Source organism: Schistocerca americana, chromosome X (genome assembly GCF_021461395.2).
Source record: "Schistocerca americana isolate TAMUIC-IGC-003095 chromosome X, iqSchAmer2.1, whole genome shotgun sequence".
In the NCBI taxonomy this organism is placed as follows: Eukaryota; Metazoa; Arthropoda; class Insecta; order Orthoptera; family Acrididae; genus Schistocerca; species Schistocerca americana.
Window position 1 is genome coordinate 664,973,798 of NC_060130.1, and position 16,669 is coordinate 664,990,466.

The 16,669-nt window shown below is 42.5% G+C and overlaps 1 protein-coding gene across 6 annotated transcripts in view; it reads right to left on the reverse strand.

Annotated features, from left to right (window-relative positions):
• Positions 1 to 16,669, reverse strand: part of LOC124554752 — a 207,831-nt gene that overhangs the window by 144,957 nt on the left and 46,205 nt on the right. For 5 of the 6 annotated variants that reach the window (XR_006968432.1, XM_047128401.1, XM_047128402.1 and 2 more), the window contains one exon: positions 6,444 to 6,521. The gene's annotated coding sequence lies outside the window, so the exon portion shown is untranslated. Of the gene's footprint in view, positions 1 to 6,443; positions 6,522 to 16,669 lie in introns of those variants that run through there. The other variant, XM_047128403.1, reaches the window with a different exon arrangement.

The following is a 16,669-nucleotide window of genomic DNA, read 5'->3' on the forward strand; positions in this document are numbered from 1 at the left end:
AGTATGGGCTACCTTCTTCCACAGGCTGTCAACTGATGAAAAACCAGTACACCACCTTTGCCCTCCTGGACCTGATACATGGTGCAATTACTGCAATGCCCAGTATTCAAACACTTTATACAGCCATAAGCATTCCATCCCAGAAGCAGTCATGGATATCATAAAACCTTTTTACAGAGACCTGGAAAATCCTGAATTACTGAAGCAGTGTCTGCAGGGTCAGACTCAAAATGTAAATGAGTCCTTCAGTAATCTTATATGGACTCACTTACCAAGAAATGTTTTTGTTGGAATGAAGACACTACAATGAGGAGTCAGTGATGCTGGTATTGCTTTTAATGATGGCAACATTGGTAGGGTGAAAGTGCTACAGCATATGGGAATTAATCCTGGAGCAAACTGCATCAGAGTACTTGAACGGATGGACAAGGTTTGCATTGATAAAGCATAGAATGCAGCACTGTTGGCCACTAAGGATACAGAAAGAAGAAAGTAAGAAAAAACTTGGAAAAAGATCAAGAGGATGATATACAGTATGGTGCAAGGGTGCTTTTGAGCAACTAAAAATAAAAAAGAAAGCATATATTAAGTGAGTTACAGTCTTTTAAACTTTAGAAGCCGTTCCTGAAATTTTCATTTTCTGTTGCATTTTCCCTAAATCTCAGAAACCACTCCAAGTAGAGTATTCAGATTTTCAGGGAGTAATAACATACACATCCTGAGTCTACTGAACTAAAAGAAGAACATAATGTTATGTATAATTAAAATTATTTAGGATAACATATGAAAAAGTACACAAAATTTTAACTGTGTAATTAAAAAATTGTATTTCCGAAAGCACTGGCTGGAATGCAATTATTGTAGTTCAGTAGACTCAGAACATACAGTTCAATGTCCTGTAAAAGTTTCATATCAATGGCTACAGCGGTTCCTGAAACACAGGGAAGCCAAGTCACTAAATTTAACATTGTCTGGATAGGGCGTTCCAGCTCCCCTTAAAGTAGTAAGTGTTGAACTTCCACCCCCATTTTTCAGCCAGTATAGCAACACAGTATGTCGACACTGCACACAATCAATGAGGAAATAAAGCAGGTGAACATCACAGAGGGTAGCCTGCAGCTCAGAGAGAGGCAGCGGGTTTGTTGTCTAGGAATGTGGCAAGGGCAGGTCGACAGTTGCATGGGCTAGCCATGTGAGTCCAGGTGTCGGGAGTCAGTAGAGAGCAGTGCACAGTGAAGGTGGCATGGATATGTGATTTGGACGGGGGTGATAGGACAGAGGAATGGGAACAGTAGAGTGAAGGATGTGAAGACAGCGTGTTAATGGAGATTGAGGGCAACAGGTTTATGGGAATGAAGGATGTGTTTCTATGATAACTCCCATCAGTGCAGTTCAGAAAAGCTGGCGGTAGCCTTGGTTGTAAAGCCGCCATTGAAGCTGAGCTCGTTGTGCCCAGCTGCATGTTGTGCCACCAGGTGGTCAACTTTTTAACAAGCCACAGTTTGGTAGTGGCCAATTATTTTGATGGACAGCTGGTTGTTTTTCATACCAACATAAAAAGTTGAGCTGTGATTGCAGCAGAGCTGATGTATGGCACAGTTGTTTATGCAGGTGGGTCAGTGCAAGTCTGTGACAGGACTGGTGTAGGAAATCCTCAGTGGCTGGGCTGGGCAGGTCTTGCACCTGGGTCTTCCATAGGGACATGAGCTCTGTGATAAGGGTGTAGGGAATGGGAGTGGCATAGGAATGGATTAGGATGATATGTAGGTTGGGTGGATGCTTGAGGGAACACCACTTCAGCAGGGGTGGGAAGGATCTTGGGTATGATGTCCCTCATTTCAGGACATGATGATAATCAAGGCCCTGGTTAAAGATACAGTTCAGTTGTTCCATTCCAGGGTGATACTGGGTGGTGAAAGGAGCACTCCTTTGTAGCCGATTCTTGAGGGTGGTGGGATGATTAGGGTTGTGTGAGGATGTGGCATGGGAAATCATGTTTGCAGACATAGTTTTTGGTGGTGGTGGTGGGGGGGGGGGGATGTGGAGGGGGTAGTGCTATCAATGAAGGCATTCATGAGACCTTCAGCGTACTGGGCAAGGTAGTTCTCATCGCAGCAGCTACACTGTCTGTGGGTGGCCAGTCTGTATGGGAAGAACTTTTTGGTGTGGAATGGATGAAAGCTGCCAAAATGCATATAGTGTTGGTGATTAGTGGGTTTCATATGGACAGAGGCATGGATGGAGCCATCTGTGAGGTAGAGATCAATGTCCAGGAAGGTAGCACAATGGGTTAAGGAGGACCATGTGAAGCAGATTGGAGAGAAGACATTGAGGTTGTGAAGGAATGATGATAGGGTATCTTCTCCCTAAGTCCAGACCATGAATATATCAACCATAATCCTGAACCAGACAAAGGATTTGGAATTTTTGGTGGCTAGAAGAGTTTCTTCTAAATGGCCCATAAAAAAGTTTGCATAGGAGGGTGCCATGTGGGAGCCCATGGCTGTGCTGCATATTTGTTTACATACCTTCTCCTGCCACAGATTTGTTTATTACTGTCTCCTGAAAGGAGATACAGTTGCTTGTCATGATGTACAGGGACTGGACAAAAATATGGAAATACCAAAAACACAACACAATACAATACCACACCTAATACTGTGCAGGAAACCTGTTGGTCTTCAAAACAGCTTCCACTCGTCTTGGAATGGATGAATACAGGACCTCCACAATTTTCTGGGGAATCTCATACCATTCTATCTGCAAAATAGTGGCAAGACCACGTCTCAACAATACTGAGATTTGGTGACTGTGGTGGCCAGGAGATACGTGACAATTCATCCTCGTGCTCACAAAACCAGTGCTAGATGATGTAAGCTGTGTTAACATCTCTGAACGCAGCCTCTGCATTGGGGAACAAACACTGCACCATGGGATGGACCTGATCAGCCAAAATGGCCACATAACCCTTGGCAGTAATGGGACTTTGGAAACACTGGAGCTCATGGAATACCATGATATGGCTGCCTAAATCATCACCGAGCCCCCACCATGTTTCACTCTTGGGACATAAACTTGGCCAGATATCGGAAACATTGTGAAACATGACTCATCTGACCAAATGACTTTCTTCCATCACTCCACAGGACAAGTTTTATGGCCTTGGCACCATTTTTTCCTTTTATGGGCATCTGAGTCACTGATGAGTAGCTTTTGGAATTCCTGGTCATCCAGCAAATTCCCTGCTTATGGAGCTCCCTTTGTGTTGTTTTGCTGCTGGCAGGGTTCACTGGTGCAACATTAAATTCTGCAATGAATCTTTCAGCAATTGTCCTCTAATTTTTTGTCACAGTCCTCTTTAATTACCATCTGTCACAATCACTCAAGACAAACATTTTTGTCTCCATTGTGACTTAGTGGATGATGTTTTTCAACTTTCTCTGTATGCAGCATACATCTTCAATACTTTGCCTCTTGAAACACCAAAAACTTAGGTTCTCTTGGTTATGGAAGCAGTCATCATAAAAGTCCCAACAATTTGTCCACATTTAAATTCACTTAACTCCAACAAAATGCACTCACACCTACACAGAACACTGTTCTGATCGTGACCGACACAATGTACTGAGAACATTGTATAGGCAATGTTCATGGTCAAATAGAACAGCAAAACCTGCAGGCTTGACTAGCATATGCATTTATATTCAAGCACATGTTTCTCTCAGTGTTTCCATATTTTTGTCCATTCCCCCATACTCGGTAAAGCATATGAGGAATGAAGTAGTGGGTTTGGAGTCTGAAGGGCATTGGGAAAGGTAGTTTTCAACAGCAGCAAGGCCATAGGCAAGAGAAGTATTGGTGTATATGGAGGTGGCATCAACAGTAACGAGAAGTCAGTATATGGAGGTGGCATCAACAGTAATGAGAAGTCATCCAGGAGGTAAAGGGGTGTTGACGGTGGATAGTCAGGGTTGGAGGTGTTGATCAACAAGATCAGTAGGAGCCCAATAAAGGACTTCAGTAATAATTGGAGGTTATGTTGGATTTCTTGGAGGAGATCACTATGGGAGAGTTTGTAGGTGAAGGAGTCAGACAGTTGGCAAAATCCTTCTGTTAGGTAGTCAGCATAATTCATCACAACAGTGGCAGAGCACTTGTCTGGAGGAAGGACGAGTAGGTCAGGATCTGTTTTGAGGTTGTGATGTCTGTCCTTTTTTCTGCTGAAAGGTGAGTTTCTTAGTAAGGGACCTGGAGAAGGATGATGAGGACTCATACTATAAACGATAAAGCCACTGTTCCAATATTATGAACCACAGTTAAAATATTGGGGGGTCTCCATATTACAAAAGAAGCCTTTATAAGGTACTTTCTATCTTTTAATGACGAATGTGGTAAAACGGATTTTAGGTGATTATATCAGCACCTTATGATTATCATGACATTACGTTACAGAAATTACAATCCTATTGTATAAATGGAATAGCATATGAGTGGTTTAAGTCATACCCACAGAACAGCAAGCAAAAAGTTTCCTTATATGGGTCAAGTGATTTAAATAAGTTTGCCACTTCATCTAACTGGGGTGATATTACATTAGGTGTTCCACAGGGTTCAATCATGGGTCCACTTCTGTTCTTGATACATGTGAACGACATCCCTTCCTATTTGAAACAGGAAGCTGAACTGACACTGTTTGCTGATGATACAAGCATCATTATTAATCCAGTAAAAGAAAGTCAAATTGAAAATTATACAAATAAGGTCTTTGGAAAAGTCATTAATTGGTTTTCTGCAAATGGACTTGCTCTAAACTTTGAAAAAACACAGTACATCCAATTTTCTTCTGCAAAAAGTACAGTTCCTTCAATAAATATAACACATCAACAGAAGTCACCAGACAGGGTAGAGCATACTAAGTTTTTGGATGTACATATAGATGAGAATTTTAATTTGGAAAATTCATATTTTGGATCTCCTAAATCAACTAGGTTCAGCAACTTTTGCAATCAGAATAATTGCCAATTTTGAGGATATAGAAATTAGTAAGGTAACATAATTTGCATACTTTCACTTTCTGATGTCATACGGAATAATATTTTGGGGTAACTCAACCTTTTAGACAAAAAGTATTCACTGCTCAAACGAAAGTGGTTAGAATAATGTGTGGGGTTCATAGTCGCACATCTTGTAGGCATCTTTTTAAAAGATTGGGAATTCTTACAACAGCCTCACAATACATCTACTCACTAATGAAATTTGTCCTCAACAACATGGACCAGTTTAAAAACAACAGTGACATCCACGATTATAATACCAGAAAAAAGAAAGACTTACACCATCGTTTGCTCAACCTATCTTTGGCACAGAAAGGGGTAAAATATGCTGCTACAGAAATTTTCGACAAATTACCAGATGAAATAAAGTGTCTGACAGACAGCAGCCAGCCGGTGTGGCCGTGCGGTTCTAGGCGCTACAGTCTGGAGCCTAGTGCCTGCTACGGTCGCAGGTTCGAACCCTGCCTCGGGCATGGATGTGTGTGATGTCCTTAGGTTAGTTAAGTTTAATTAGTTCTAAATTCTAGGTGACTGATGACCTCAGAAGTTAAGTTGCATAGTGCTCAGAGCCATTTTGAACAGACAGCAGTAATAGCTTCAAAAATAAATTGAAGTCATATCTCCTTGACAACTCCTTCTATACCATAGATGAATTCTTTTTGAATAGGAATAAATAAATCTATAAATATAGTATATGCATTTTTTGCCATTTAAGGGATTGGAGAAAATAATAGAAATGTTAATCTTTAACTCTGTATTGGAATATATATTAGCCTCATTTTCTAAAAAAAATTTGTTTCGTATGTGCATTTGTTGTGCACTTGACACGTTCCACATCAAAACGGCTACCGTACTGTGGGATTGATCAATGGAACACGCAACCAACAAAATAAACACAACAAAACCTGATGTACATCACAAAGAATACAGGAAATGAAATCATTCATTGCCTTGTACATAAATGAATAAAATTAATAAATACACAAATGAAAATAAATTCACAGCTGAACTTAGCGTACTTGTATACAAACATGATCTAACATGAAGCTGTAAATACAGTACTGATATTCAACACAAATGAGACAAAAACTACAGAACTAAGGGATCTACATGATGCTTTGGAACCACAAACTAGAGGGACTCTGTTAACTGCACACATTTACATTTAGTAAAAGCAAATCAGTAACAAAACCAAGCAAATGTTCAGCATGCAATTATGGAGCCACTAACGAGTCACTATAAAAACGCCTTAATTTCAATATTCAGTCTATCACATAAACCTGAACATGATGCTAGAGAGTAACTAAATAAAAGAACAACGGAAACTTTAACTAGATGTAAGCACAGCAGTGCCATCAAGAAAATTAGAAGCTGCATAAAGTTACTCACCTGAAAGTCAGAACTCAGTCTGGTCTTTGGCTGTTTCTTCATCTTCAGTTTTTCAACAAAATAGTATACTGAGCAAACCTGAAACACACAAACAATTTACTTTCAATAACATATCATTCAATGAGGACTGCCCCTCCTACACAGAAACTCAGAGTGAATTAAAATCGACTTCCGCAATGCCAAATAATCATTCTACAAAACACGTCACAATGACCAAAAGATCCACATCAATTAAAAAATCTTTAAACCTGCAACAAATACAGGGCTACCTGTGAAAGCAGTCATGTGATCTACAAGCTAAGTTGCAATCACTGTCCTGTATTCTGTTAGGGCATGACAGCCAACAAGCTGTCATAAAAATGTACATATGCTCACAAAGTCCCAAACTTTTAGGACCAAAATTGTACAGATGGTATAGGACTCTAAAATGAGTAGTTTGAAATACAAAACCAATGGTTGAAAATAATTAATTCAGGCAATATGAATTCTTGAATGAGACATGCATTTTTATGTAAACTGCTTATGTTTCATAATGCAAAATGGCCTGCTAAGGGTTGACATTGATGGCTTCACAGCTGTCCTAGTTACTCATTATAAAAATTACCTATGTGACTATCTCAGTGCCCTCCAGCCAATACAGGAATTATATACAGTAAAGGATATAAATTTCTGAACACTGAAAATCTAGTATGATGCAATGGCATTGGTGGCGGTGGCAGCAATGGTGGTCGTAATGATTTGGTATTAGGGCATTCAATGAGAAGGATATTAGTTCCCTTTGTTGAATAATCACATACAGATATAGTTATCCTCTTCAACTGATGCACTAACATCTTATTTCCTCTCTCTCGTATGGACTGATTACATTCACACATTCTTCATAGATTATTAAAACAGTATCTAAAACATACTATTACAATACCATAGTGGTGGGAGAAGGTAGCAAGAGTTACAGTTACTTAGTGTCCCTCACCCCCCCCCCCCCCTCACCCGTCCCACAACTACCCCCACCCAGTTGCATTTTATGTCTTAGCAGCACCTTGTCATCAGAGCGCCTGCAGAACCGACATGCAATATGGGTTGCTAACCCCTTTCCAGAAGCGTGGAGAGAAACATTGCCAGTGGACTGAAACAGTAACAGACTTTCCAAATAAACAAGGAACTACTTTTCCAGACAACATGTGACAGTGTTCCACCAATCAGAGCTCATATGACTGCTGTAACACTCCACCGACCCGGTTCTATAGGCATTCCTAGACCATCAGACAGGCATTGTTTACCAACCGATAGGAATAGCTCCGGCCAGTACTTAGGCCAATCCTAGCCTTCTATTCACTCGCCATAGTATTGTAGTAGTATGTTTTATTTTGTAGAGTAGTTTTGGTCAGTATTTTCTTCCATTGTCTTGTTTCCTTATCTGTTTTGCTACCACAGAGTTGTAGGGTTTTCTGTTTGTTCTGCGTTTAAAACTTAGTCTATACCAAGAAGGCGTTTTTTTTCTTTAATTGTAATAAAGTGTTCAAACTGACTGTTAGTGTTTTCCTGCCAACCGCAGGACACTACAGTTATTGGCGACGAGGATAAAATGTTAATTTTCGAATGGAAAGGCCCCCTCTGAGGAGCTTCTTCAGTCCTTGGTGGAAACTCTACAGCAGATTCAGGCAATGCTCACGTGATCAGGAATTCGCTGTCACTCACCAGTGTTGCAAGTAGCAGCCCATAGGATCGATTCTATTCGTTGATTCGCAATATGGTGCTATTTCACACACCAGACGAGGGTCTTTGGGCTGATATTTTGAAGTTACAAGACCTGTCCCTTGACACCTGTCTGCCTATCATTTGTGCATTTGAACCGTCTCACTAGCTACAGCTGCCACGTCTTTATCCAGCTGTTTTTGCAGCTCATCAATTGCCTAGCACCAAGCGGGAGCCTTGTCAATCCGTTTGCCCATTCCATGACAGGAAGTCTTTCACTTGACTTCCATCCTGTATGGACTGTTTCTGGACTCACCGACAGTTGGAGTGCCTCCACCGGTGAGCAAGATGCACGGTTTGCAGCTGAGTGGGCCATATTGCTGTGGTGTGTCAGGTTTCATAGAAATAATGCGTCGATGCCACGCTCTCTGGGGACACACAGGCGCGTCATGAATCATCACCTCAGGACCTGGAAGCCTCGAATTCCATTGATGGCCAAGTATTCTCCACCATTCCCCAGTCGGGTGCCCATTATCTCGTTACCTTGGAGGTCACGCATATTCCAGTGGTCTTCAAAATTGACACGGCATCATCCATCTCTATTGTGGATGGTACCACATACCAATGTTTGGGCTCGTTGGCTTTATCCCCGCACACCAACGCGTTGCGCAGTTTCAGTAATCACTCTATATCCATGAACTGCGTTTTTTCCACACAAATCTGCTACAACTGTCGTTCCTTCACCGTTCAGCTTTTGGTGGTCAGCTCCCTGGAGCTACTAATATTCTGGATGTGGACTTTTTTGGTCGCCTGGGTTTACCAGTGCAGGACACAGTACAAGCAGTGTTGATTCCCTCATCGGATGCCCTCCTTGTCCCGTTGCTCAGAAAATACGACATGTTGCTCTCACCCTCCACACCACGGATGAAGGGTTTCACCGTGCATGTTCAGCTTCTTCCCTCTGCTGTTTCTCGTTTCTTTAAGTCTGACATGGTTTCCTTTGCTCTGAGAGACAGACTCCAGGCGAAACTTTGCCACTTACAGGATGAAGGCATCCTTTCTCCCGTTGTGCAAAGTAGCTGGGCGATGCCTATTGTGATAGTCGAGAAGCCGAATCGTGCTTTACGCATCTGTGGTGATTATAAGGTCCCAGTCAATTCTCAATCCATCACAGATGCCTAAGCTGTCCCATCAGTGGATGACATACTCACATGTCTTGTGGGCTCAACAGTTTTCACCAAAATTGATTTGCATGATGCTTACTTGCAGATGCTGTTGGATGAGGAATCACAGCAGATCCTAGTTATCAATACCCTATGTGGCCTTTTCCGGTACAACCGCCTCCACTTTGGCATTGCCAGTGCACCCGCCATTTTCCAACGTTATATGGAACACCTCATACGCCAGGTGCCAGGGCAGCCAATTATCCGGACAATGTCATCATCAGTGGCTCGTCTGCAGTGAACATCACTGACAAGCTGGACTTGGCTGTTTCAGGTTTTTTCTGAGGCTAACCTTTTTTGTGCGAGAGGTCAGCTATTTCAAGTTAACGATTGATGTACACGGCCTACACGCCTCTAAGGAGTATGTCAAGGTGATTCGAAACATGCCTCCTCCCACCAACGTGAAGCAACTGCAGTCCATACTTGGTCAAATCAACTATTATCGGCATTTTATACCCCACACCATCGAGATTTCGGTGCCCCTGACCTGGTTATTGCACAAGGGTGCGCATTGGGTTTGGGACACAGGGTGTGATCTGGCTTTCACACGTCTCGAGTCAACTCTCTCCTGCCCTCCTTGTCTGGCCCCGCTTACAACCATTCCCTGCCCCCCATCGTCGCTGCCAATGCCTCAGATTATGGCCTGGATGTGGTCCTCTCACATGAGGTCAACAGCATTGAGAGGCTGGTGGCTTTTGCACCCAAAAAATTGCCTGACGCTCAAACCAAGTACAGTCAAATTGAAAAGAAAGCTTTGGCGCTGGTTTATGCCCTGATGAAGTTCCCTGATTTCGTATATGGCCATCATTTCATGCTACAGACCAATCACAAACCTTCGGTTTCTTTGTTTCACGTGGGTGCTGCAGTGCCCACCCAGACTGCGCGCAGCCTCCAGCATTGGGCGCTCTTGCTAGCAACGTTCGACTTTGATATTGTCTACCGCACCTCTGAAAGGCTCTGCTGCGGCAGACTGTGAGTTTGACACTTCCCACTTGGTGTGTTTCCATGTGGGCCCGGACATGGACGCAGCTCTGGACACACTTCCATTGGATGCCAATGCGGTATGGTGGGCCACCACTCACTCAGGATCAGTCACTGCAAGCTCTCCGCCACCAAATCGCTGTGGGTTGGCCAACCAGCTGTCGTAGCGTCCGCAATGCAGAGGTCCAGCACTTTTGGGATCATCGGCACAGTCTCTTTTTTCCGCAGTGGCGTTATCCTTTTGCAGAGTGATTCCAACATTCCCCGGGTGGTCATACCGCATGCGTAGTGCATGTCCTCTACCTTCTCCATGCTGGCCATTGGGGCATCGTCCTTACCAAACAGCTGGCCCACAGACACCTTTATTGGTGCAGTATGCATAAAGACATTGCCTCCCTCATGTCAGCCTGTACCACGTGCCGAACACGTCAAGCAGCACCCCTGCGCCAGTATTTTTTCGTGGCCAGATGCTGCTGCTCATTGGGAACGCAGGGCTGTTCCATGGTTCCCAGTGGCTCATACTGATCGACTCCGGTTCGGGAGACCCATATGTCTCGTGCATGATGAACATCACTTCTGCTGAGACTATCAAAATTCTCCGGCGCCTCTTTGCTGTAGAGAGACTCCCCAAAATGAGTGTCACGGATAATGGTCCACAGTTTACTTTGACCAAGTTTAAGCAACTCAGTACTGCCAATGGAATTTCCCTCATCCATACCACCCTGTTTCACCCTGCATCAAACAGCCGGGCGGAACTTTTTGTGTGAACATTAAAGACCCAGCTTGATAAGTTGCTGAGCCATCACCCGCTGGAGGAAGCTGTGCTTCTTTTCTTGGCTACATACTGTGCCGTCCTCCGTGCCAATAAAAGTCTAGCGGAGATACTTCATGGTCAACCATTCCACTCTCTCTTACTTATCTGTCCTGGTTCCCAAGGCTTCTCACCCTCCCGCCTGCATGCCATCGCACTTCTTTCGTGTTGGGCAAGAGGTCTGTGCACAGATTCTCTCTCATCCACGGGTGCGTTGGGCGGCTCCCATCATCACTGAGCTCTGCGGCCAGGCAATGGCATCTCTCTGGTGGGCCGACTGTTCCGCCACCCACCAGCACCTCAATCAGCTGCGCCCACGTCTGGTGGACCATGATGCCCTGGGGAGCTGCCAGTGCCTATCGCTGACTGCCCTGTGGCGGAACCTCCGCTTCTACCTCTGCCTCTGCCTCAGCTGCTGTCTCCACCACCAGTTGCCTGTGCTGCACCGCTACCTCCCACCGCTGCCAGCCATGAACCCATTGACGTCAACCACGACACCTCTACACCTAAGGACGTTTGTGGTGCTGTGCATTTTTTTTTTCCCCAGGGGGAGAAATGTCGAAGCGGCCCCTCATTGTTACAGGGCCCGCAGAATCGACATGCAATATGGGTTACTAAACCCCTTCCAGAAGTGCAGAGAGAAATATTGCCAGTGGACAGAAACAGTAACAGACTTTCCAAATAAACACGGAACTACTTTTCCAGACAACATGTGACAGTGTTCCATCAATCGGAACTCATGACTGATGTAGCCCTCCACTGACCTGGCTTTATAAGCACACCTAGACCGTCAGACCAGCATTGTTTACCAACTGCTAGGAATAGCTCCAGCCAGTACTTACGCTGGCCCTAGCCTTGCATTCACTTGCCATAGTCATGTAGTAGTATATTGTATTTTGTAGAGTAGTTCTGGTCAGTATTTTCTTCCATTGTCTTTTACCTTATCTATTTTGCTACCACAGCGCTGTGGGTTTTTTTGCTTGTTCTGCATTTAAAACTAAGTGTATGCCAAGAAGGACTTTTCTTTAATTGTAATAAAGTGTGTTCAAATTGACTGTTAGTTCTTTCCTGCCCACCACAGGACACTACATTTATCATACATTGATGTAAGACATATGTACGATTTTAGACATCTAACCTGGCTGCCACAAAGACTAAGTCAGATTCATTAACTTAAGGCTGCCAATGAAACAGACCACCCCTCAGAATTCTAAGTCCAGCCATACGCACAATATGGCAACACTGCATGGAGAAGAAGAGTATGGAAAAGGGGCTGTCAATCTTCACGAGCTGTTACAGTGCAGTATCTACTCATTGCCTAGCAGCAAAAGTAATGTGGTGCAGATATAAAGTCTTGAGTTTGAGCAGCCCACTCCATTCCCTACATTTTTAAATCGCATTTTGGCTGACCACTAAAGTTATCAGTCTGATGAAACCTCAAATATAATTCACTTCAGTTTGTAACCCACCTGTAATGCAAAAACTACCAGAAAATATTGCGACAAACAGCTCGTGGCTGTGTCAAGATCAGAACAGTTTACACACGAGTGTTTCCTCACTGTACAGCAGCCATTGACCAATGGCTATTGCTAGACGCCATCTGCAAGGTGAATGCACTGCGGAGCTATGAGTGTATTATCAACTGTCATTTTCTTATCTGAGGTTCTAGTACTTATCTTGCATTCGCTTACTGGATTTTGCATGATTGAAACCTATGAACATTGTTCAAGAGTTGTAAAATAGACTCACAAGTGGAGAAAAGGTCTCAAATTTGTGACATATTTTTCACTTTGGATTTAATAGGGGGGTGAAGGCAGCTTGGAACATTTGTATTTTAAGTGGAGCGGCTGCTTTTGAGCAAAACATGTCAGAAAAGGAATTTCTTGTTTCAAGAAAGACCGTTCTGGCATGAATGATATGCCACATTCAGGAAGTCTCGATAGCAGATATGTGATGAACAGTATATGATGAACTGTGACCACTTAAGCATCATGCGACATTTGCATTAAATAGGCAAGGTTCAGAAGTTGGGGTACTCCATGCTTTAATTGAAACAACAAAGAAAAATTACTGCATTTTTTGCTTGAATGGCATCAATTCATACATTAATATTGTTACTGATAGCGAGTTATGATGCCTTTGTGTTAACTTATTAAGAAGACATTAATGGCTGAGCCGTAACAAGAGACATATGCTTGAGAAAAGATTATGTGTGAACATATTTTGAATCTGTTGGCTGAAAAAGGGGTGCTGAGCTCTAGGAACTCTTGCGCAGGGTTGTGTCCATCTCAGCTGGTATTTCTTGCCAACAACTGAGACATCTTCCGGTCGCAGTGTAATAAAAATGACAGACAAAATTGCATCACATGTTGATGCTACACAGTAACACACAGATAATTTCAAAAACAAAACTATCCAGGAGGTTGTTTGGAAAGTCATCCCTCACGCACTTATTATTCTGATCTTAGGTCATCAAATGTTTACCTATACCACTACTTACTGAACAATCAATAAGAAAATTCATTTCCAGATGAAAATGCACTTCCAACCCGGTTTGACAACATCTTTAGCTCAGAAATAGTAGGTTCCTACAGGCGTGGAATTGGTGCACTACCTGAGCATTGTTATTAGATAATGTGTGGGAATATATTGTTGATGACTGACTAATGTTTACTGTTCTGTTCAATAAATTAATGGAAAACACTATTAAAATATGCACTGTACTAATACAAATGAAATAAAACTTACCATGATAAACTTTAAACGAAAGTATACATTAATAAAACATTATGTATAAGTAACAGGGGCATGACTATATCAGCATGAATTACACGGAGAAGCTGAAGAAACTGGTATACCTGCCTAATATCATGTAGGGCCCCCACAAGCACGCAGAAGTGCCACAACACGACGTGGCATGGATTCGACCAATGTCTGAACTAGTGCTGGAAAGAACTGACATCACGAATACTGCAGGGCTGTCCATAAATCCATAAGAGTACAAGGGGGTGGAGACCTCTTCTGAACAGCATGTCGCAAGGTATCTCAGATACAGTCAATAATGTTCATATCTGGGGAGTTTGTTGGCCAGCGGAAGTATTTTAACACAGAAGAGAGTTCCTGGAGCTGCCCTGTAGAAATTCAGGAAGTGTGGGGTGTCACATTGTCCTGATGGAATTGCTCAAGTCTGTTGGAATGCACAATGGACATGAATGAATTCAGGTGATCAGACAGGATGCTTACGTACGTGTCACCTGTCAGAGTCTTATCTAGGCGTATCAGGGGCCCATGTTACTCCAACTTCACATGCCCCACACCATTACAGAGCCTCCACCAGATTGAACAGCGCCTGCTGACACGCAGGGTCCATGGATTCATGAGATTGTCTCAATACTCATACATGTCCATCTGCTTGATACAATTAGAAATGAGACTTGTCTGACTACCAGTAGTAACATGTTTCCAATCATCAACAGTCCAATGCCGGTGTTGATGGGACAAGGCGAGGTGTAAAGCATTGTGTCATGCAGCGTACACGAGTGTGCCTTTGGGTCCAAAAGCCCATATTGGTTATGTTTTGTTGAATGGTTTGTATGCTGACAGTTGTTAATAGCCCAAAACTGTAGCAATTTGTGGAAGGGTTGCACTTCTGCCATGTTGATCAATTTTCTTCAGTTGTCATTGGTCCTGTTCTTGCAGGATCTTTTTCTGGCCACAGCAACATTGGAGATTTGATGTTTTACCAGATTCCTGATATTCACAGTACTCTTGTGAAATGGTCGTATGGGAAAATCCTCACTTCATCGCTACCTTGGAGATGCTGTGTCCCATCGCTCGTGTGCCGACTGTGACACCACATTCAAACTTGCTTAAATCTTGATAACCTGCCACTGTAGCAGCAGTAATTGATGTAACAATTGCATGAAACACTCGACTAATATAGGCATCGTCGACCACAGTTTCATATTCTGCCTCTTTACATCTCTCTGTATTTGAATATGCATGCATATATCAGTTTCTTTGGTGCTTCAGTGTAGTAAGATGTTCACTTTGGGCTTTGAAACTGTCTGTGTTTACTTGTTGTCCTGTGTCATACTAAAGCAATATGGAAATATGGAATTTCATAAATACAATTCTGTATTCACAAAAACCAAATGTTACGTCGGCAGAAGTGGAAAGAGGCACTATCAATTGTGAAGTGTCATAAGATTTTCGCCCTTACACTACGAGATACTGGAAGTAGTGATACGATATTTGATGAAGTCTCCTTAATGTTTCCTTACTGATTTTTGATGTGCCTGCCTGTAGCTTTGTAACAGAATGGCTAAAAATATAGCCTTCAGTGAGCCTGGAAAATCAAGCCAACACAGCTTTCATTCGACACTCAACTACATTACCCCCGAACAAGCGATGAGCTGAAGTATCAGCCGCTCACTTATTGCTCCAGTGGTGGCTGGGACAGATAAATTGCAACATGAAAGATGAGATTATTTGGAATTTCCATATGTAATGACTTTCTTGGAATCAAAACCTTAAATTTATAACCTTGTGCCTCACCTTAAATGAAAATCACAAAGATTATTCAATGATAATGACACACAAAATCAAGTGAAACTAGCAGGGGAGTTCTGTGCCATCCAAGAAGTAACTCGTCTGTCACAGAGCTGCCAAACTTATTCTGCATTGTTGACCAGATTCAATTATACTACTAGCAGGAAGAATACCATCCGATGTGACCCTTTAGCAGGCTCGGAAGTGATTGCAGCTTACCTCTCAAAGACACAGCTGCTGACAGTTGGACTACCAAAAGTATATGTCACAGAGTTTTATTGCCATTTCTGTAACTATCTAGTGACGGAGCATAATTACTTATAATACTTAGGGGCACCAATTTTAAAATTAAATAGAATAAATCAATAACTGTAAGAATTATTTCTGTTTTTTTCTGTCTTAAGCACACTGAATACTGGAAAGCTCATTCACCAGACAGGATTCACATTTTTGGAGTGTTCCAGTGGTTATACTATAAGCATTACGAGTAGGCAACACATCTTTTTTTATCATTACACACTTTGAAAATTTTTATCTTAAGAATGCTTTCATTGGCACTATCCCTAAAACTGAGGTATACAAATGAAAAGATAACAACACAACATTGATTGCAAAATGTGAACATCCACCAAGATACTTCATAAAGTACAAATAATGAAGTTCCAAATCAAGTGATCTACTGTGCATGGAAACCATATGCCACGACTGAAAAAGTGGTCTCCAAAACGAATAGCGAATATTAGACCAGCTAACATGGAAATAGAAGCAGTTGTCACCACAACGAGGAAGAAGGAACACAGAATGCCGACAGAAAAGTCTAGAAAAAGTGATCCTTAAGCAAAACCATCATTCAGTCCATAAATACTCTAATAATGGCAAAAATAATCTACTTGTAATGATTACAATATTACCCCCTCTGATACTTTCTACTTAAAATAGCTTTCCAACTTGCATTACACTACAGA